The sequence below is a fragment of the Phytophthora cinnamomi genome (genome assembly GCF_018691715.1).
Source record: "Phytophthora cinnamomi strain GKB4 chromosome Unknown Contig42, whole genome shotgun sequence".
In the NCBI taxonomy this organism is placed as follows: domain Eukaryota; phylum Oomycota; class Peronosporomycetes; order Peronosporales; family Peronosporaceae; genus Phytophthora; species Phytophthora cinnamomi.
Genome location: NW_027150975.1, coordinates 529,218 through 553,006, shown reverse-complemented (window position 1 = coordinate 553,006; position 23,789 = coordinate 529,218).

Here is a 23,789-nt window from a genome sequence, read left to right as displayed (position 1 = left end):
CTAATGGATTTAACAGATAGGTTATCTGTTAAAAGTTTTAGAAAACGGAAATTACGGAATAATACCCCGGGCACTATTTAATAGTACCCCTCACAAAATCTCGAAAGGTTACTCTGTATTACCAAAAGGTTACATCGCTACCTTAGCTTACTCGTCGATCAGTGCAGCATCATCAAGAGCGTCGTGCAGCTCGTCCAGGTTAAAGTCGTCCATATCCTCGTGGTCCTCGTCAGCGGCTTCCCAGCTTGTACAGAATTGCTCACCATGCACGTCGTGCTTCGCAACGTGCCAGTCCAGGTAGCTGTCTGCAAACCCAGCAGCAGAGACTGAGTTAATGACAGTGTTGCTGTCAGTGGCGGTGTTGGGGTGCTGCGAACGTGTGCAGGCAGCGCTAGTGAATGGCTGGGGCTGCGTTCTATAGAGAAGTGAGGTGTAACAAGATGACTGGTCATCAGAGCAGGGTAGGGTACGTGAATTACTGTAGGGTTACTACCGGGTTGCTCTGAGAGGGTACTATTTGGGTAGAAGGTATTAATCGGGAATTTCCGTTACTTCCTCACCTTGGTGTAAGACACACCAATGGATACATTGAAGTGGACCACCACAATGAGTGGTCCACACATACCCAAGGATCCTATTGGTAGAAAGCAGCATCTTTCTACCAATCAGAGACATGCATATTAGCGGGGCTCTGACAGCCAGCCGCTGCCAACCCCTTTTATAGATGATAAACAGTTTTTAGCAGATTTTAGAGGAAGATCAATTTACAAACAATACAGTTCTCATTTTACCGAATCTAAGTCACTTGGAATCCTAGCTTACTTAACTTATATTTGTGTATTCAAATATAAATAACCTAAGTAAGTACTTACGCTTCCTCATACACGTTGCGCAACGTGTAAGCAAAAGTAGTGAGTCAAGTTAGACCCACTACACCTGATAGCACTTTGTAGTCCGTCCAACGACCGACTGCTTGACGTTCGTACGCGGTGTACGAACGCGGAGCCGAGAACCCCATGAGCACGGAGGTGCCCATGGAGAGCTCCAACACGCCTGCAACGCATGTTGCACGCGCTGACTGCCCCCACCTGTCTGACCCAGAGTGGGAAGCCCTCCAACGACTGTCAACAGTCATTGGAGAAGCGGCGATAGCTACGATGCTGCGTACGCTATCGCCGACGGAGCAACATGGTGTTGCTCTAGGATTCATCATGAAGGAGCAGCGTGATGCTGCTTCCTCAGTGACGGCGTCGTCAGGGACGACACCGCGTGCTCAATCATTAAGATTGAGCGTGAGCAATCACGTGGGAAGAGAGGGCGAGCCTCTCCTCCGATGGCTTGTCGAGCTCGACACAGCCATAGCGGCTCGACGCATCGTCGACCCGCTGTCGAAGGTCGCGTTCGCCATGTCCTGCCTTGGCGGACGCGCAAGGGGTTGGGCGTATGGTCGCCGACTCTCCGATCCTACGTGCTTCAGCACGTACGAAGTATTCAAAGAGGAGCTCAAACAAGCGTTTGAGCCCCCGCAAAACGAGTTCCGGTCGAGGGCGGAGTTCCTCGACCTTCAGCAGGGTAAGCATGACGTTCATGCTTACGCGCAGCGCGCACGATACTTGGTCTCAAATATCGTGACTAATCCAATTGGCGAGGCGACCAAGGTCGTCGCGTTCATGAAGCGACTTAGAGATGGACCCGTGAAGACCTATCTCTTCCGAGAGTACCCGAGTACTCTCGAAGCTGCAATCACCCTTGCCATGCAAGAAGCGTTTAGCCTGCGGCAAGCTAAACTCCATGCAAATGTACCGAGGCCGCAACCGCGCCCGATAGCGAGGACGGGAGGTCCGGAACCAATGGACCTCTCGAACGCAACAACTGCTGGTTACCAGCAGCAGGGAGGTAACGTGCGATGCTTCCGTTGCGGAAGGATCGGTCACTTTGCGCGGGAGTGCACAGCTCCCATGCCCCCTGGAGGAGGCCGTCGTGGCGATGCTAGGCATCGCCGCGGACTAACAGAAAATGCGAACATCCAGTAGGCGCGGGGCGCCCTACTGGTAATGCAGTCACGCGTGCCGACATCGGGCACGTGAGGACTGCAGCCCCCAGTGAGACCAGCTCTCACTGCAAGAAACAAGATGACAGGCCAAACCTAGTCATCTTGAAGGTTTACTCGAAGAGAGTGAGTGACTCTGTTCGAGCTTCGGTAGATTCAGGCGCGTCGAACAACTTTGTTCGACTACGAAGCCTGCCGAGACTTGACTTCGAGGAGGTTAATAGACCTCGAAGTCTTCTGGAGGTACGACTGGCAACAGGTGCCATCGTGAAGACCGAGAAGCGCGTCGTGAACGTGCGCTTCTCTTACAAACAATGAGTGTTTGTCGAACACTTTATCGTCCTGGACCTGGACGATAAGTTCGACGTGGTAATGGGCATGCCGTGGCTTGCACGGCATGATCCGGTGATAGACTAGAAGAAGCGCACGCTCGTGCGCTTCGGCCGCGACAGCGGAACAGAGAGCGATGGCCCTGTTACCGCAGCGCACGCACCAACAGGTGCGCGCGGCTCACCAGTCGAGACAGCGCTTAACGCTGCTGTCCCGGAGTGCCCGAGGAGTGCGCGAGGTCGCGCACAAGTGAAACCCACGTCGGCAATGCTGCCGACGGCAGAAGAAAAAGATGTGCTACCAACACCCGCGTTCAAGTGAGGAAGGGGCAGTCCCTGACCCGAAGAGGTCAGGGCGACAACGACGCGTCGGCTCCGGAAGCCGAGGCACCCTCGGTCATGAGGGGCTCCGCCAATGAATGGCGACGAAGTGACGAAGGCGTGTCAACTCCGGGAGTTGACGCTGCAAACAGTGCGGGCGGTTGCAAACGTACCGCACTGACGCAATTTGCATGCTGTCGTGCAGCCGGGCTTGATATCGCGCGCCCGCAGACTGGGTCTGCCGGCGAAGGAACACATTACCGTGCAGCCGGGCTACACGAAGGAAAATGCGGTCAAGCCGGGCTTGATACCGCGCGCCCACGGACAGGGTCCGCCGACGAACAACTGTCCACGGCCGGGTCTGGACCAGGAGAACAACTGTGCGGAGCCCGGCTCCGCACAACAAGAAGACGGCGCAAGCGGAGAGCGCTGCGTAAGTCTCGGTCCGGGACCGAGACGCAACAAGAACCGTCTGCTGGGCAGACCGGGGCGGTGACGCCGAATGTCGAGACGCTAAGCGTCTTGACACGCACCGATACTGGATTCCTGTATCGCGAGATGGGACTCGCTAATCCTCCGACGACGGCGTCGGAGTTGACTTCGCTTCCAGCCATGAGTTGGAAGCGCTTCACACGCGACTTGCACGATGGACGCATCGAGCAGGTCTGCGTTCTTTCGAACAGCGAAAGAACGGAGAGCGAGAGCGAAGAGCTGATGCAGCTCTTCATGGGAAGTACCACTGAGAGTGAAGACACTCTCAGTGCGAAGACGAAGCGAGAGCGCTTCGAGGAACAAGGTTGGGACTCGTTAAAGTCGAGTCCCTATTACGAACTGTTGAGGGAGTACAAAGACGTACTCCCGGAAGAGATTCCTGCGGAGCTTCCGCAGGATAAGGGCATTCAGCACGAGATTGATCTCGTGCCGGGCACGAAGGACTGTGTCACGCGGCAGTGGCCACTACCGCGAGAGCAAGTAAAAGCAATCGACAACTTCTTTGAAAGTCGTCGCAAAGCAGGACAAATGCGGGAATCAAAGTCCCCGCACAGTGCTCCGACGTTCTGTGTCAAAAAGCCACAGGGCGGGTGGCGCATCGTTCATGCCTACAACAAGCTGAACGATGCGACGGTACAGGTGCAGACGCCGATACCGCGAAAAGATGTTATCATCGATTCGATGGCCGGGAGCACCGTTTACAGTGCTCTCGACTTGCGAGATGGATTCTATCAAATCCTAATGCGTGAGAGCGATATCCCTCTCACGGCAGTGAGCACGCCAAGCGGCATGCTCTGGGAATGGCTAGTAATGCCGCAGGGGCTTAAGAACGCCCTGCGACCTTCAACAGGTGCGTGACGCACTTGTTGCGCTCGGTGCGCGACTTCGCACCGAGCTACTTCGATGATGTGTTCATCCACAGCCGGGCTGTGGACGGATGACGACGTAGAGATGCACAGGGTGCATCTCCGGAAGCTACTTGAGCTTATGCGACAGCATAAGCTCTACGCGAACCTGAAGAAGTGTATCTTCGGGGCGAGCGAGATTCCCGTCCTCGGGTGTCTCGTAGGGAAAAATGGTGTTCGCCCTCACCCGGAAAAGGTCAGAGTGATTAATGAATGGCCAACGCCTTCAACTGTCAAGGAACCGAGGCCGTTCCTTGGCTTGGCCACGTACTTGTGCAAGTACGTGGAGGATTACGCGGGCAAGATCCGCCCGCTGTCACAACTTCTTAAGAAAGAAGCTGTGTGGAATTGGACACCCGATTGCCAGAAGGCATTCGATGCAGTCAAGCGGGGCTTGACTGAGGCGCCGATCTTGGCAGTGACTGACCAAGATCGTCCATTTCACGTAGTGTGTGACGCATCCGATTTCGCGATCGGATGCGCGTTGATGCAGCACGATCACGAGGGCCGTGATCGTGTCGTCTACTACCAATCGCGTCAGCTGAAGCCAGCTGAGCGCAACTATCCGGTGAATGACAGGGAACTCCTTGCCATGAAATACGCACTCGCAAGGTTCCGAGTGTATTTGCTTGGGAGTAGACCATTTGTGGTCTACACCGACCATGCATCACTGCGCACCGCAGTGAAGTCGCCACACATATCACAAAGAATGGCGAGATGGCTCTCATTCTTTGCGGAGTATAACTTCCGGGTCGAATACAATCCCGGAAGGTTGAATGCAGTGGCCGACGCGTTATCACGTCGGCTGGATTACGCAGAAGCAGCTGACGTCAATGCCATTGACGTCATGCGATCGAGCAAACCCACATCGTCTCTGCTGAACGATGTGAAGGCCGCGTACGCGCACGACGCGGACACGAAACTCTTGCTGGCCTATGGCACAGCGCCTTCTGACAAGTCCCGTCAAAAGCTGCCCAAACACCTTCGTGCGCGTGCACATCGATATCGGGTGCACGACGGACTGCTTCTTTATAATGCAGTCGACGACAACGCGGACCGCGTTGTCGTGCCGAATGACCATGACCTGCGACTCAGGATCATGTACGAATATCATGATGCCCCGACTGCGGGACATCTCGGACGTGAGAAGACATACGTCCTTCTCACGCGCGACTTTTACTGGCACCACCAGTATAAGTGGGTGCGCGAGTACATCCGTGCTTGCGAGGTATGCCAACGCGTGAAGCCTGCGCCATTCGCGCAGGCTCCACTGCAATCACTACCGACTCCGTCGGAGTGTTGGAAGTCCATGTCTTTGGACTTCATCTTTGGTCTTCCCCCGGATAGCGGAGGGAATACCGGTGTCGTGGTCTTCGTCGACCGCTTCAGCAAGATGGTACATCTTGCTGCGGTGCCGGCAGAAGTGACCGCGAAGCAGACGGCCCGTCTGTTCGTCGACATGGTGTTCAAACACCATGGCATGCCGTCCGACATCGTGTCGGACAGAGACCCGCGCTTCACAGCGCACCTGTGGCAAGAAGTGTTTACACTTCTTGGGAGCCAGCTTTCCATGTCGACTGCGGATCATCCGCAGACGGACGGTCAAACCGAGCGCGTGAATCGCGTGCTCGTCGGTATGTTGAAGAGCTACGCTCACTCGTTCCAATACTGGAGCGAGTGCTTATCGATGGCAGAGTTTGCCATCAACAACTCAGTGCATGCCTCGACCGGGCATACACCGTTCTACGTGAATGCCATGCGGCATCCACGCCTACCGAGTTTACTCGGAGTGATGGCTCCCACTTTAAGTGGGGGAGGATCTACGACTGCAATACAGCAGCCGCAGAAAACCGCTGACACTTGCACAGTGTCAGCTGCAACAATGGACAAACCACATGAGTCTGCGCAGGGCGCAGACTCCCCCAACAACAAGGCCAACGACCACGGGTCTGCGCAGGGCGCAGACACCGCAAAGAACCACGCAGAGGCCGGGCCTCTAGAGGAGAGCGAGCTGAATGACTTCAGCTCGGATGCAATCAGTTTCATCACCAAAAGACAAGCCGTAATTCGGTTTGTCCAAGACACAATAGCAGCTTCTGTTGATCAACAGAAGCTGAACGCAGACAATGCGGGCAGAAGCAACACAAATGAACTCAAAGTTGGTTCATTAGTTTTGTTAGCTACACAAAACCTGCCTAGACATGCAGTTTCGGATTTCGGAGCAAGCAAGCTTGCTCCGCGCTTCATCGGGCCGTTCACTGTGTTGGCACGGCACGGCAACGCATACACGCTAGACATACCGTCTAGCATGCGCCTCCATCTGACCTTTTACGTCGGACGGCTGAAGCCATACCTGCCGCACGAGCCATCTAGCTCGGCTGACCCGAAGCCTCGGCAGGAGCCGAGGCAGAAGCGGAAGCCTTGGCCTCGGCAACGAGCAACCTCTCCTCCAGCGCGCGGACGCGCTGGAGCAACCCCTTCATCTGGGTCCCCAACTCGACCTGGATATTCGAGGCGGTCTGCGAGACCGCCGCGACTTGGGCCTTCTGGTTCGCCAGCTCCTGCTTCAGGGCGGCGAACTCAGCGCCTACAAACGCTCCACGGCGGTCACCCGGTCGTGGAGAGGCGCATACTGATCAGCCCGGAGCTGATCATACCCGGGCGTGTTCCCACCCCGCCACCGCCGATTCGTGACGCCCGCGGCTCAACCCGCTGGATTGTTGAGCGGATTGTTGACCATAGTATCCCGAAAACGAGCCCTCAAGGGGCTCGTTTTCGTATTCGTTGGAGAGGATTTTCTCCCCATCAAGATATATGGGAGCCGCGGAACGTCTTGCTGGAGGACGTTCCGGAAATGGTGCGGGCGTACGAGGAGCAGTACGCGCTGGTGCAGCGGAAGCAGTACGAGCGCTGCGACCATCGCTAGCGCCCGAACCCTCCCGTGCTAAGTTCTTAGCACGGAGCTCTTTGAGACTCTCGGGCACACGGAACGACGTGTACCCGTACAGGTCGCGGTCGCTCAAGCGGACCGCGCCTGGGAAGCACTTCGTGCACTGAAAGCCCTCGGGCACAGCGCACGGCACATTTGCCTCCTCCGCAGCAACGTGGAGTTGCTGCAACTTTCCACGCTTCGAGTACGTCTCGAAGTGATCACGCGCTTGCTTAATCCGATCACGGTAAGCACTCGGCCTCTTGTTGAAGTTCTCAACAAAAGCATTCCAACTTTGACACAGTGCCTGCCACTCGGGCACTTTGCTGCGAGAAGATGTCTTCTTGCTTTGAAACCATCGGAGCTCATGGAAGAGTTCGATGTAATAATCGCGCCTTTGATGCGTTTCCGCATCAAAGTGCAGCTCGGCAGCCACGGCGTCATCTTTGATGGCGCTGCATACGTACAGCGGCACCTCATTCGGAGGTACCGAGTTCCCATACCGGTCCGCGATCTCGGATGCGGACGGCATCCACGGATCGCACGCTGCAGGCGCAGCGCGCGGAGAGCCTTGAGCTTTTCAATCACGCGCTGCAGCTGCAGCGCGCGGAGTACTGAGAGCCCCAGCGGAAGCGAGTGGGGTATCACTCTCAGTCCGCGAACGCTTCGAACTCGAAGCGTCCGATTCATCCCCTTCACGCGGGCGGATGTTCTTGGCGTGAATGTCGAGCGATTCGCTCGACACTGAGTCTTTGCGCTTTGAGGGCGAGTCTTCCTCGCCCTCCATATCTTCATCGTCGTCGTCGAAGTCGACGACGTCGCCATACTTCGCCTTCTAGCGTTCGGAGCAATCATCGATGGAGAGATGACTCTCCACCAACTTCGGGGTCTTCTTCTCTTGAGGCGCGCTCATTGTTGAATGAGCGCGGGTTTCTTCTCCAAACACGGAGAATTGACGAATGGTCAATTCCGAAGATTGACGTGCGGAGACCCTGCGCGTCTAACCTTAAGGGAGGATGGTGTAACGAGGTTACACGTACAAGTGGCTACAAGCCACTTGTGAATTTAACAGATAGAATATCTGTTAAAAGTTTTAGATACTTCCTCACCTTGGTGTAAGTCACACCAATGGATACATTGAAGTGGACCACCACAATGAGTGGTCCACACCTACCCAAAGATCCTATTGGTAGAAAGCAGCATCTTTCTACCAATCAGAGACATGCATATTAGCGGGGCTCTGACAGCCAGCCGCTGCCAACCCCTTTTATAGATGATAAACAGTTTTTAGCAGATTTAGGAGGAAGATCAATTTACAAACAATACAGTTCTCATTTTACCGAATCTAAGTCACTTGGAGTCTTATCTGATTTAAATTATATTTGTGTATTCAAATATAATTAACCTAAGTAATTACTAAGTACTTACGCTTCCTCATACACGTAGCGCAACGTGTAAGCAAAAGTAGCGAGTCAAGTTAGACCCATTACAAACTCCAAAAGGAGAACAACCTCCGGTCGGACAATATATAATCCTATCACACAGTAGTCAATCGATCGAATCCAGGGGTGACTACACACAACCTCCTAGAAACGCAGTTAATATGAAATGGGACCTCCGAACGAAGGACCAACAACTGGAATATGAAATAGGACAGGTCACTTCGGAGCGCGCGTCACCCGATCACCGCCTAACTTGGTCTTTGCCTTTGGGAGAGTTCCACAGCGGTATTCGCGGTCACGACGCGTCCAAACGCAGGTCTCGTAGCTTAGGGCCGCCGGCAGGGTTAATCCCTCCGATCGAGGCTTGTTCCTCTCGCTTACTTTACAGCACACCTCGTCCCTGGGGACGGGGAAGCACTTGCGCCCTTCTTGGCAAATTGAACTCTCTCATTATCTTTTCTTAGGCTTCTGTATCTACTGTCCTCTCCGGAGTCAGCTATTTTATCTTGGTTTCACTATAGTCGGGGCGTGGCGTAATTACGTCGCGCGTCGCGCAGGTCATGGATAGGGCAGGAGTCTGATCCGTGCATAACACATCATGGTCGGTCGTCTTGGTCGGAGTATACTTGAAACTTGGAAGGTCTTTCTGGGTACAAATCAGGCTGGGACAGGGCGCGACCGGTCGCCCATCGAAGATCTTCGTCCGGAGCCTGGTGTCTGGAATCCTGCGTCCGGAGTCCGGAGACCAGTGAGTCTGGAGTTTGACTTGACTTCACTATGGCGGGAGTCCGGACGATCTTGAGCAGTCTTCCTCGGCTCTCTGTCTGGACTTGCTTGAGCCTTCCGTCTCGCTTGTCTTCGCTCTTCTCTTGTGCTCTTCCGTCGCATGTCTTACGGGCCTGTCGCTGGCCGGGCCACTTGAGCAGAGACTTGGGCAAATTTTCTGGAGCCGCTTCGTGTCAACCGTCCCTCTCATCGCAATCTCTCATAGAGGAATTTACTCTCGAACTGATAGATTGCGATGAGACCACGCGTAGCAAGGCGGACGAAAATGTCCAAACGCCGGAGTGGTCCGGACGGCGGCAGGGTAGCCCAGCTTGCGGAAGTGGTCTCCCTTCTTTTTCCCATATCGCATCAGCCACTCGGGTCGCAAAACGCCAATCGGAACTTCTTTCATCGAAACGCAGCCAAATCGCGATTTCCCATCAGCCAAACAAGACGATGGTGGTCGCGTCTGCAGCGAGCAGCGCCCCGGTCGGGGCTGGCTCCGCCACACCAGGCGTAGGCGAGGGACCTCCTCCGAGCGCTCCTCGTAGCTCGAGCGACGACAGCGAGGAGGAGGAGGAGCAGACGGAGTGGCAGCCGCCCGCCCCGAAAGGGGGGACTCCGGACTCCGGGTCCAAGGACAAGACGCCCACGCCTCCACCCAGCGGAAAGACCTCGAGCCCGGCGAATCAGCCACAGGGGTCGGGCGCCGTGGCCCCCAAGAGCCTTCACACGCTCGACACAGAGCTAGCGAAGGCTCTCCAAGCGCAGGATCAGCTTTCGTCCGGACAGGGCTCCACGCCTAGTCAGCCTGCGGCGTTTGACATCGCGCCAGGGGAGGCTCCAGACGCCACCGTCCGGGTTGTCGGGATTCCGGCAACCGAGAGACACAACGACGGCAGGACCTTCCTGTAAGATGGCTTCGGCGATCTGGAGGCATTGGTCCAGATGGAGAGTCTGGGGGCCACTGAGTTGGCTCACCTCTACGCCTTCTTCGAGGAGGACGACGTCATCAGCGACTTCATCCTGACTCCGCGCGAGTATCCGCTTTCGGAGTCCGAACTCACGGCCCAACTCAAGGGTTCCGGGCCAAGCGCGGGCTTGCAAGCATCCTGTCTCAGTTCGACGCCAAGCAACTGGCCTACCGAACGTTCGGAACAGTGTCCCTCCTCCGGAAGGTGACAGCCAAGTACGATATGATCAAGCGTCGACTGGAACAGGACGCAGCAGTGAAGTCGGAGGTCGAACTTCAGGAGGAAGTTCTTCGGCTCAAGCGCGCGCAGCAATTCCAAGCGGACTACTGGGTTTCCAAAGTGGCGGAGCTCCAGAAAGAGAAGAACGCGGCAGTGGCTCAAGCGCGTGCTGACTTCCTACTCCTGATGGAGGAGCGTGAGAGCGACGTCCGGGGCTTGCGTGCTCAAGTCGAGGCTTTGGAAGCGGAGTTGGAGGTCGCGCGGGCGTCTCGACTGACCCCGGCTCCACGGTCCCAAGGACCGCGTCTCCGGACGGCTCATGTGATGAATTTCCTCCACGCGCACGCGACGGTCATAATGAATTGACCTAGGCTCCGGGACCGTCTGGACCATCTGGAATCTGGAACCCAGATCCCTCCAGAGTGGCAGACCGTCATTACGGTCATGGCCAGCGACAATCTGGGATTCCAGGCGCCAAGCTTCGTCCGGATGGACCCGCCTGCGGACGAGGATGAGGAGACCAAGGAGAGTGGGCCGCCTCCGCCGGGTCCTGTCATCGACTTGTCGCAGAGTTCACCGTCCAAGACGTCCGGGTCCAAACGCAAGCGTTCGGGGCAAGCGGAGTCTCTTCCCAAGTCGAAATCCAAGTCGAGCAAGGTGGCTCCGGACCAGGCACAGGAGTTCCCAACGGACTGGGTTCCGGACTCGAACTCTCGGTGCCGTCCAGAGGAGTTGTCTCTGCCTTTGTCGAGCGCGAGGGCTCGGGCGCATTTGGTGGATTATCCAGTTGTCTGGAAGGACTTGCGTCCGGATCTCCAGCTCCTGATGAAGGATGGTCTGGAGTTTCCGGATGCACTGGACTTGATCAATCAGGACAAGTGCCTCCACCCGAGGTTCCCCCTGTATCACCTAGTGGCCATGCTCGTGTCGATGATGCGCTGGCACCGTCTGGATACTGCACTGTGGACTAAGCTCGTGCCGCGTCGCTACCTGTCAGTCACCTCGGTTGGTCTGGACGGTCTGCGCAAGATTGACGACGATGTACCGGAATGGAATGGCTCGCTCCCAAGTCTCAGTCCAGACGCAGCCGAGCTCGAAGAAGACGAGGACGGCGATGATGACGAGGCTGAAGACAAGGACGAAGAATACGACCCTCAGCAAGATCCGGACGACGGCGTCGACGACGAATATGACGGGGGCGACGGGGGTAATGACGCAGGCGAAGTATCCGAGCACGGTGAGGCAGACGATGATGACGACGGCGCTCCGGATGGCATCCCTCCTAGCATTGCTAAGCGAGCCTCCAAACGTCGATGTCTGAGTCAATCTTCAGCTGAATCGGGCACGCCCAAGAAGCTCAAGCCGGAGACCACGTCCAAGTCGTCGGGCAGGAAGAAGTCCAGGTCCGGATCCAAGACGGAGTCCAAGTCTGGAAAGTCGAAACGCCGGAACCCTGGAGTCCCGAATGCACTCGCGGCCAAGCGTCCAGCCAAATTGACGGCGAAGGAGGGGCGACTGATTGAGTCACCCGGCCCGAACGAAGTGTCATGGATGTATTTTGGCGTCCGCATGAAGCATGGTAGTCCGACCGTACATGCACCGTTCCAGACGCCGGGTTTTCCGAACTTCGAGCCGAATCGACTCGATCTGGACATCTTGAAAGACCGTTGTCAACCCGACGAGCTCAAGGAATTCCTGGCTACACATCCCTGGGTCAAGATGTCGGGCGAGCGCCGAGCGGAGTTCTTCTTCCACCGGCGTTCCAGTGTCAGCACAAGTGCGATCAAGGCAATCGAAGATTGGATGGACTTCATGGAGGCCAATTCGGAGGCGTTTTGGCATGCGCTCCATTGGATTGGGCTCGATCGAGACTCCGACTCCAAGTTCGTCCGGAAGCTCAGCCTCCGGCGTGGCAAGAACCATGAGAGCGTCAGGAAGCAAGCTGCCACCAAGGAGAAGCACATTGACAAGGTCGCCCCGGCTTCCATCTGGAACGAGCCGGGCATCTGGAAGTTTCCCAAACGCGTCTGCTACTGGATCCGGATGAGTCGGGACCACACCAAGCCTGTAACCGACGTCCGCTACACTCTGAAGGAACAGATGGAGCTTCTGGATGCTCGCGAGCCAACTCGTACGGAATGGAGACTCTGCTCTTCGGACGACGAGCGCTTCGCCCATCTGCCGGAAGATGATCGCCGTACTCTGATTCCAGCCGGACAGCGTGACTCGATCGAAGATTAATCTCCGGACCAAGTCGCAGGCGTAGCGTCCGCACTCATTCTGCGTAATTCCTCTTGAATACATCTTCTCCTTTTCCTCATTCCTGTCTTTTGTTATCTTAGTCCTGAAACTCCAAACTCTCGTAACTCCAAACTCTCAAACTCCAAACTTCATCTTTCCAAAACACTCCACTCATTCTCCACTTGAAACCCCGAAATACCATATCCGAACTCACATCGCAAATCTATCGATTCAGAGCACATTCCATCGAGGGGCACATCCACGCAGTCGATCCAGTTCGGACATGTACTAGGCTCTGGGATGATCGTCCCCAGCCTCCATCGTCTGGAACCGGGCTCGTGCACGTGCACCTTGATTGAACGCGTACAACAATGCTCCACAACTGAGTTGAGATACGGGCAACCATTCGGGGTCGTCATACCCTTTCCACTTAACGAGGTACTCTCGAGTGCGTCTAGACGTTCGGGTCCGTTTAGACCACCTGAGGTCCAGAAATTTCTCCACTTCATACTAGTCACGCTCTGAGTCTGGCTCCCAGCTGTCCTCCGGAAGTAAGGCCGCCTCGAAGTCATCGTCTCCGGACACTTCAACCTCTCCGACTGGACGCTTTGAGAAGTGGGCACGCGGCTTAAGTCGACTGATATGAAGCTAGGGATTAACCCGGTACCCAGTGTCATCAATCTTGAGCTTGGCTCGGAAGTCGTCGTGCATCTTCTCAATCCGGAAGGGGCCATGCCACATGTGGGCAAGTTTACGGCTGAGACCCGGCTGGACTTTCGGAATGTACAGCCAGACGGAATCTCCCTTCTCGAACCCAGACTTCAGTCGTTCGGACAGCTCTCTCCACTTCTGCGTCTGGACCTCCGAACGCTGGCGTTTCGCCTTCTTCTGCAGACCCTCGGCACATGCTTGCGCATAGCTATATTGACGCTGAAGCTTCCGACGCCACTCATAGGCAGTCCGCTCTGGAACGCTAGAGGGGTTCGGATGCAACATCGCAGACAGCGTCCCTTGAGCGTCCCAACCATGCACCAGGTAGAAGGGTGAATCCAGACGCGTGACATCGAACGAGGTGTTCAGAGCGAACATGAGCCTCTCCGCGTGGTCGTCCCAGTCACTTTGGTCCGCCTCAGCGATGTACGTCCGGATACTCCGAACGACGGTCTGGACGGACCGCTCCTGTTGGCCATTAGCGCGCGGACGATAAGCGAGAGTGGCTCGCTGCTTGCTCCCCAGAAGTTCTCTGTACCGTGTGAAGTCCTCACTCATGAAGCGGGGGTCCTGGTCATGTCGGACCATGGAGCTCGCTCCGAACCTCCGGAAAACACACTCTTCGTAGACCTCTGCGACGTCTTGAACAGTAGTCGACCGCATGGGCTTGTACATCACGAATCCGGAAAACGCATCCTGGAACAACAGCAGGAAAGTGTTTCCACGTTCGGACTCCGGCATGTGAGTGACAAAGTCCATCGAGACAACTTCGAACGGACGTCTGGGCTCAATATTTCCGGGCGACGGTCCTTCGTTGGGCGGTCGTCCCTTGCCACTTGCACAGTCGACACACTCCTTGACACAGCGCTCAACATCGGCGTGCATCCCCGGCCAGTAGAATTCCGAACGGATTTTCTCGTACGTCCGGGTGATGCCTTGGTGACCACCTTGGACATCCTCGTGTGCGTAGTACAGCATACCTGGTCGCAGAGATTCCGGAATCACCAGTCTCGGCTCATCTACAAAGTTGCGGGGGCGGTCTCGAGTCGATCGTGCCAGACGGTATAACACATCCCGAGCATCTAACGCAAACAAGTCCGCCACTTTGGCAATCTTGCGGAGCCTTCTCGACGAGAATCTGTCGATATCCCCTTTCAGGAACGACTTGATTTCGGACAAGTATGCATCCTGATTCTGGTGCGTCCAGATACGTCCCCACCGTTCGGCCTGATACTTGAGGGGACCCATGGGTCGCTGAGGTTCACCATCACCAGGAGGAGCAGTGTCCTCAACTCCCGGATCCGGACGCACGGCGTCCCTGGCCTTCGGCCTTGTCAACGCGGCGAAGACTCTTGCCGCATGAGAGAGCGGCGCGGACTGTGAGTCTGCAGCCACTGCGTCAACTTCCATCCGGACCGAAGTCTCCGGACGCGGAGATGGGTCTCCGTCCAGATGGACCACCTTTGGCTTCATCAGCTTCTCTGCGATCTTCGACACTCTTTCCAGGTGAGTCCGCTCATCGGAATCCTGAACAGTCCAGGACCCTCCGAGTGCCAGCGTCTTCGACGTCAGGTAGTCGGCAGCTTGATTGTACTCGCGCTTAACATGGACCAGTCGCAACGTCCGGAACTTATCCATGTGGACTTCACACTCAGCGTAGTGCTTCTGGAGGTTCGGCTGGTGACAGTTGATGAGACCTTGGAATTGTTGAATCACGACCCGAGAGTCTCCCACAACCACCAAGTCTTCGACCTGACGGTCGAGCGCCTCTGGCCTCCATTCAGGAATCCATGATACTCCGCATCGTTGATTGTTACATCGTCCAGAATAAAACCTCGGGCTTCGAGCACCTTCCAACCGGGGAGCTGCCAGAGAATACATCCGCAGCTTTCTCGCCGAGTCGACGTCTTGGCCGCACCATCGAAACTCAGGACGACGCCTTGATAGGTATCGTCGAGCATCTTCACACTGAGAACTGGCGGCTTCCGGACGCGTCCCTTGGCAGGTATCAGTGCATCTGCGACTTCGTCCAAATGTTCATGTGGGGTGATCCCAGCTCCCATGATAGCGGCCAGACCGTCTTCATCCTTCTGAACCTTCCGGACGGTGATGTCCCAGTGTGAGAGCATAACCCCCCACGGAACACAGCGTCCGTCGGCAGACTTCGACTGGAGTATCCACTTGAAGATTGAGTGCCGAATGTAGACTCCCAGACGACAACCCTCGAGAAGCGTCCGGAAGACTTGAAGGACTCTTAACACAGCAATCACCTCCTTCTCAGTTATGTGATATCGGAACTCAGCGTCGTTCAGAACTCGTCCAGTAAACCGCACTGATTGGATCTTCCCATCGTATTCCTGACCGAGGACCGCGCAAGCAGCCCAACGGTTGGCATGCGGGATGATCACGAACGGCTTCGTCCGGTCCGGATGCCGGAGCGGTGCGGTCGAAACGATCTTCTTCTTGAGAATCTCGAACGCAACCTTGGCCCTAGTGAGATCTCGCTCGGACTGCACTTGGTCGTCAGAAAGCTCGTACAAGACTGCAGCCACTACCAGAAAGTCTTCAATAAACTTATGATAGTAGCTCAGACTTCCAAGGAAAGACTACACTCCTTTCAGAGTCTTCGGGAATGGCAGGTCTTGAACTCCCTTAGCGATTTTCGGAACCGCTCGAATCCCCTCTGCACTAATTTCGTGTGACAGGTAAGGGATAGACAGCTTTCCAAACTCACTTTTCGGGAGACTCACGGAAATGTTCCAGTAGCGCAGGCGGAATAGAATAGCATTCAGATCCTCACAAACCTTGTCCCAGATGGGCGCGCCATGTGCGATGTCATCAATGTACACGCTCCGTCCCAAGACCGGACCCATGCTGTCTGGAGCAGGGATGTTCGTCTGGAACACCGTCGCTGTATCCGTCAATGCCAACACTTGGCCTTCGGAGTCACTCCGGGACGGGTCCAAACCCAGGAAGTCCAGAACATCTTGGTCCACCTCCAATTCTTCTTCCGGGGACAGCCTCGCGAAACCCCACAGGCAGTTATTAATCACTGCCTGGTAGACGAGAGGGGCATTCTTGAGTCCAAACGGCATCCAAACCCACTGGAAGTGTCCGAAAGGACAGTCGAAGGCCGAGATCAGCTTCGCACGCTCAGTCATCCGGATGGTCCAGAATCCACTCGCCATGTCCAGACTCATAAACCACACATTGCACTCTCAAAGCCAATCAATAGATCGTCGATCAAAGGCAGAGGGTAATTGGACAGTTGAATAAATCCATTCACCACTCGGTAGTCGATACACATCCGGATGTCCACGCCGTTCTTCTTCAGGACGATGACGATCGGAGAAGCCCACGGCGATTCGGAGTGTTCTATCAGCCCTGTCTCCAAAAGCTTCTTCAGCAACTCGTAGACCTTGATCGCTAAGTGTGGGGCGATTGACCTCGGACGCTGAGCAACTGGCTTAGCATCACCGACATCTAGATCACACCACACACCACGAGCCGGCGGGGGGGGGGGGGGCAGCATTCCCGTTTCCCAAGAATATCTTGTGGTGAGACCTCAGGTGCGTTCGAAGTTTCTCCTCTTCGGCCGAAGTAGTCCGTCCGGATTCTCCAACATCGGCCTTCTCGATATCACACCTTGGACTCAGCTCTTGGAGTTCCGGAAACATGGCCAGTTCGTCGCGCAGCTGAGCCGGTAACTCACTACCTTCGTGTATTTTCACGGCTGGTTCCAAGTTCAGCTCTTCCGCACTCATCTGCATCCACCGTTCGTACTCCACTTCGAGCCTTCGGACCGGTATAGACAATCGTTCAGGACTCCGTTCAACCTTCGACTCGACTTCGACGGGGACTTCCGGAACACACTTGGTCAGACACTCATCGTCAAAACTGATCGCGTCATAAAACTCGTCCGAGTCCGAACCAGAGTCTTCGTCCGGGCTCATTTCAGGATCTTCGATCGTCTCCGGCTGGACCTTTGCAACTATAGACACCGAGCTCGCATTCTCAACATTCTCGCCTGGTCCAGGTACCTCACCTGGAGCAGCCTCAGGAACAGTGCATTCTCTTTCGGACGCTCCGGAACTCTCGGTTTCCGAAAGTCGAGGAGTCTGATCCGGACGACGCCTTTCCGACTTCAAGCCAGGTTTAGGCTGCAGACGCACCATGTGCAACCGCGCCGAATCAACTGGTGACCGAGTGAGCAACTTCGTGGGCCACGGGTAATCGGGAGTCTGGACACACGGTGGTTCGGAACTCTGATGCATTCGAGCGAGTCGCTCCTCACACTCTCTGAGCTCCCTCGAGTTGGTACTTTCATAAATCATCACTTGCCATTCTCGATACCTCCGTAATCCCGGACGGACAAACCTTCCAGCTGTCGGGAAAAATCCAAACTCCACAACCCGGGCCACTGCCGTTCGGGAGTCGATCCAGACTGTCTTGTCCGAAATGTTGACCACCTTCACAGCAACTGGCCAGGACTTCGCAGCATAGGTAATCTGAGTAACCCAGCGGTCACCTCGACCAGCCCAAACTACTTCGCGTTGCGGATTGCTCTGACCGTAGTCAGTCCGGACGACGGCTGACTCACCCGGGGCCAAGTACAGGCTCTCTTTTGGAGTGACGGCCAAGTCCAGACCACGTCCCATGTGGTCCGCAGTCCGACCAGCTAGCAGTACCGTCTCTTCGTCCGGAAGCTTGACCAATCCTTCCTGAGCGCACAATCGAACTCCAGCCGAGTACGTGAAGTTCATACCAAGAAGCACATCCACACCTTCGCCAATGTTCGCGACCCATAGTTCCATAATGTAGACCACGCGAGGTCCCTAGGTAATCTTCACCTCAGTAGTAGCCGTGATAATCTCGGGACACGACCCAGTCCGGACACCCGGAGCTGTTTACAAAACTTCAGTCGGAGTTTGAGCCTACGCGCAAGGTCCAAACTCACCATGCTAACAGATGCTCCGGAATCCAGAAGGATATCTTTTCGACGGTTGTTCATAGCACCATGCACCATCGCCACTTTCTTGGTGTCATCAGGGTTGTGATCTTTCCACCGCCCGTACCTCTGGCCGGGTCCCAGTCGGAATTCGGGAGGGTCGTCCGAATCATTATCCTCCAGACGACCTTTTTCCAAACGAGACTGCTCCAAACGCTGTTGATCGGATAGGTACTTGTCGTTTTCTTCTGAAATCACAGTCATGCATTGATGGTTATCTTGGTGCTTGCCCCTCAACTCTGGTCCAATATACACTAGGACACACAATTCCGGGGTAGTCTTGAGCCCGACGCGTTCTGGATCCCCATCCAGAGGGCTTGTTAGTTTAACTGTTGTTCCCCACAATCGGCGTCCCCATCCAGAAGTTGATTCCGGATAGCGGACGGCAGGTCCAGTGTACCTTGACGAGCGAGAGTCTTCACAGCTTGGAACTTCTTTCACTCTTCACATTGGTCTTCATGGAGCTTCTTGCAGAACAGGCAGGGTCGAACTCTGCACAGGCGGGCGGGGTACCCTTTCCGGCCGCAGCGATCACACTGGAGGTCGTCCAGCTGCTCTCCGTAGGGTGTCCAAAATCATTGCAGCGCTCACAGAACTTGGTGCGGTTCGAAGTGTCGAAACGAGGGGACCGAGGTGGCGTTCGGAAATCTCCGCCCGAAGGAGGTCTCCAACCGGAATTCTCCATAATCTGGAAGACAGTGCTTGAAATATCTTGCACGCGATCTTCGTCTCGTCTGGACTCACCTCCGGTCGGCGCACTTCCAACATCCGAACTGGCCGTCGACGGAGCGGCAGGAACTTCCTCCACCGCATCTTGGAAACGCACTTCCCGATCATCTTCATCTTCGTCCGAAACATCTTCGTCCTGAACCACATACGCGCGTCCGGAACGCTTCAACTGGAACCGTCCGTGCGGAACATTGTCCGCCCGGAAGTCCCGCTTGGCCGGAGGAGCATCGTTGTCATCGCCTTGGATCATCTCTTCGTGCTGCTTTAGGACGTACTCCAAGTCACGTAGTCTCCGGATGCGTTGGCCTTGCAACGTCGTTCGAAGGCGTGAGTCCAAAAGCTTCTTCGTGAACACCTTCAAATGACGTTCCCGCTGCTTGGACGACGAGTCGAAGTCGATACCCGCCTTTTCTGCCACCTTGTTCAGGCGATAGTAAAACTCTAGCGGGCTTTCGGACTTCCTCTGTACCATCGTGTAGTAGCATTCGGAGTCTGAAGTCTTTGCTTTGCAATACATCTCACGGAACTCCTTCCGGAACTTCTTCCAGTCTCGCCTCACCTTCGGACGGAGGTTCGCGCGCCAGTTCCGGACGGCAGCGGACAACTTGAGCTTCATCTCGTATATCTTGACCTTGTCCGTCCATCCGCCCTGAGCCGCGATGCTCTGGAATCTCTCCAGCCACCTTGTCCGGATCGCCAGCGACGCCTTCTCGTCGAAGTCCTCCAGACTGTTCGCATTCACATACGGCCGGAACGTGAATAGCGTCCCTCCAGGGCCTGCAACAGTCGGTGCGCCCTGGGCGACATCTTCAAACGACGAGCTATCGGGGCTGTCGGAGTCCGAAGAACTCCGGTCGGAGCTTGAGCCAGAATCGCAACTATCCGGATTACCACGGTGCTTGGGGTTTCCTCGATTTCTCTCTGCGGGACGAGGTGTCCCTCCCTACTCTCTCTGTCGACTTGCCACTCGCAGACTTCGCCCGACTCGCCGAGCCAGCTTGCGCCTTGCGCTGCGGTACGCCCTCCGCCTGCGCCTTCCGTTCAGGGCGCGCGTCGTCGGCCTTGGGCGGTGGCGCTGAGGGTCGCGCGGAGCTGGGCAGCCAGGAATTCGTCGAGGTTCGTAGAGGTCCGGGTGGCGTCATCCTTGATTACGTCATCACTGATTACGCCACCACTTTCTGGATACAGAACCCGGCGACTGGTCGCCACTGGATTCTCCGTTGCGTGATGAGGTCCGGACGCGACAGCGTCTGGGCGGATGTTGCGCGAAGGTCGCATAACTGTCCAGTCAGAAACGTCTGGACATTCTTGGCTGCCTCTCGCTCCTGGGCCCGCCCCGCGCGCGTGTCTTCTAGCTCGCTCTGCAAGGACTTCATCATGGCCGTCACGCGCTGCGCTTCTTCGGCCTGACGTACCTCCGTCTGGACAAGGTACTGTGCCAGGAGTGCGTCCGCACGCTCGCGTTCCAGACGCGCGGCTTCCCGGTCTCCGCCTCGCGGCGTGTCCAAGCGCCGTCGGCCGGACTCCGGGTGGACTCCACCTTCGCAGGTGTGTCCCTAGCGGGGGGTCCGAACCTTCTCTGGACTTCCAAGTCCAGCTTGGCATTCAGCTTCTCGAGCGCGGAGTCCCGGTGCTTCTCCATCCGGGCGACCGCCTCCTACACCTGGAACATGGCGTTCAAGGCGACTTGCGTGCTTCCAGAACTGGCTGAAGCATGTGATCGTCCCGAGCGGTACGAGCGTTCGGACGGGGAGCGTCGACTGGACCTGCGGCGTCGGCTGTCATCGACACTGCTGGAGCTTTCGGATGGCGACGGACTTCGGCGCTTGGGGCGACGTCGGAATGTCTTCGACCTCCGTCCCCGGGCGTGCGATCGTTCGGACTCCGACATAACAACATCGTCCTGATCCACGCGCACCGAGTTCGGAGGGAGAGCTTCCTGGGTGACGTGCATGGCCATCGCGGATTCGACCGGAGCCACACAACCAAGCGTCTGGGCAGTCATCGCCATTGGAACGGCCGGCATGTGTGATCCAGCGTCCCGACCCCAGCTCAGTCCCGAAGAACCGGACGAGCTGTTCCTCGAGGTTCGCGATCCGGACGTGGCGCTAGCAAGCGACTCGTCCGAGCCACCTGACGTCCCGAAGAGGCTTGACAACACCATCAGCATGTCTTCGACTACGCGGCGGACCAAGTCTCGGTGCGCCTTGTTGGCTCGTGTCCGGAACCAGCTTGGGACCAGATTCAAGAACCCGAGTCCGGCCCCGGCCAGTTGCGTCTGGAGCACCGCGACGCACTCGGGCGGGGAGAAGCCTCCGACCGGAATCGTCACGACCGTCCAGTCTCGGGTGAGCCCAAATGACAGACGCGTCAGCTCCATCTCGGCGATCCAAGCGTCAGCCTCCACCGCCATCGACGTCCGCTTCCGCAAGTACTCAGACGTAGTCAGGACTGCAGACATGTAAGACGTCGGATCCAAATGTGCTTGAGGCCTTTCAATCTTAACGTTCGGAGGAACGCTCCTTTCCGAGACGTCCCTCTCTCATCGTCGCACTTGATCAGCCACATACGCCTTCACTTGGACCTCAGTCGGAGACACCGATGTCGACCGAACTTGGACTGGCGTTCGGGCAGAAGCCGTCCCAGAAGACTTCGGCGAAGACACTTCCATGTCTTCAAGCACTTTGTCTTCCTGGACCGTCACCAGGTGAGCTTCCGTCTTGACCACCGACTCGAACTTTACCAGCTGCACCTCATCGTCGTCATCGTCCGAATCCGAATCGACTTCCACGACTTCGACCTCGTCGTCCGGACCCAGCTTCGAGTCCGCCGACATGGGAGCGCCAGCCTTGTCCGGAGCAGTCTCCTGGTCGCCGTCCGTGCACACTTGGTGCGCGTCTGGAACAGCGGGTCCAGAAGTCGTCTCGTCTGGAGCCGACGCTTCCTCCGCTTCCTTGGCAGCCTTGCGTTTTGCCGCGTTGGCCTTCCGGGCGTCACGTTCGACGGCTTCCAGAGGTCGACGTGGCTCGACTCCCAAGTTCGCGACTCGGCGCGACTGCCGGCTTGGTTCAGACTCCACCGCCTGCCGTCGCCCTTCCTTCTTCCTGCTTGCACTTCCAGCCATACCAACCACGGTTAGAAAATCGTTAGCAGTCAACACCCTAGATCTCAATCAATACAATATAAAAACAACTCGGTGAAATTCCACGGACTACCAAATCCGGGCACGCGCACCAGCTGTGGCGAGGCGGGTGAGCGCCTTTTGCCGCCCAGGTGTAGAGCACGATGCCACGGGGCCGCCCGTCCGGAGAATTACTCCTCCTTCCGGATTTTCCAATGAGGTCAGACTCCAAAAGCAGCACTAGGTGCTCCAAACGGAGGTGGCGTGTGACCTTGTGAATCCCTGTAGGTGTCGATTATCTGCAATAGAACGAACTTTACCTTGTGAGTTGTCTTCACAATTATAAGGTCTTGGGTGTTTGGGTGTAGAGCGCTTACGTTACTTCAAACGTAGGTCTCCACGACTGGGGTTGAGATCACAAGCAGATCCCTACAGCCAAACCTTCAAAATCAGAGAGTTAATATGCAAATGTGCAAATATACAGCCGCTACTTATTCTTTGGGGGCCCTTGAGCGGGGGGGGGGGGGGGGGGGGGGGGGGGGCGTACACCGTACACCGATCTACTGGAGTTTCTTCCGGACCACCGAGTCCGAAAGCACCCTTCACTCACGCGCACCAGCTCCCGCAAGGAGATAATTAGCTCCAGGCGGAAGACTTTCCAAACGTTCAACTCCAAACGGAGAACAACCTCCGGTCGGACAATATATAATCCTATCACACAGTAGTCAATCGATCGGATCCAGAGGTGACTACACACAACCTCCTAGAAACGCAGTTAATATGAAATGGGACCTCCGAACGAAGGACCAACAACTGGAATATGAAATAGGACAGGTCACTTCGGAGCGCGCGTCACCCGATCACCGCCTAACTTGGTCTTTGCCTTTGGGAGAGTTCCACAGCGGTATTCGCGGTCACGACGCGTCCAAACGCAGGTCTCGTAGCTTAGGGCCGCCGGCAGGGTTAATCCCTCCGATCGAGGCTTGTTCCTCTCGCTTACTTTACAGCACACCTCGTCCTTGGGGACGGGGAAGCACTTGCGCCCTTCTTGGCAAATTGAACTCTCTCATTATCTTTTCTTAGGCTTCTGTATCTACTGTCCTCTCCGGAGTCAGCTATTTTATCTTGGTTTCACTATAGTCGGGGCGTGGCGTAATTACGTCGCGCGTCGCGCAGGTCATGGATAGGGCAGGAGTCTGATCCGTGCATAACACATCATGGTCGGTCGTCTTGGTCGGAGTATACTTGAAACTTGGAAGGTCTTTCTGGGTACAAATCAGGCTGGGACAGGGCGCGACCGGTCGCCCATCGAAGATCTTCGTCCGGAGCCTGGTGTCTGGAATCCTGCGTCCGGAGTCCGGAGACCAGTGAGTCTGGAGTTTGACTTGACTTCACTATGGCGGGAGTCCGGACGATCTTGAGCAGTCTTCCTCGGCTCTCTGTCTGGACTTGCTTGAGCCTTCCTTCTCGCTTGTGCCTTCGATCTTCTCTTGTGCTCTTCCGTCGCATGTCTTACCGGCCTGTCGCTGGCCGGGCAACTGAGCAGAGACTTG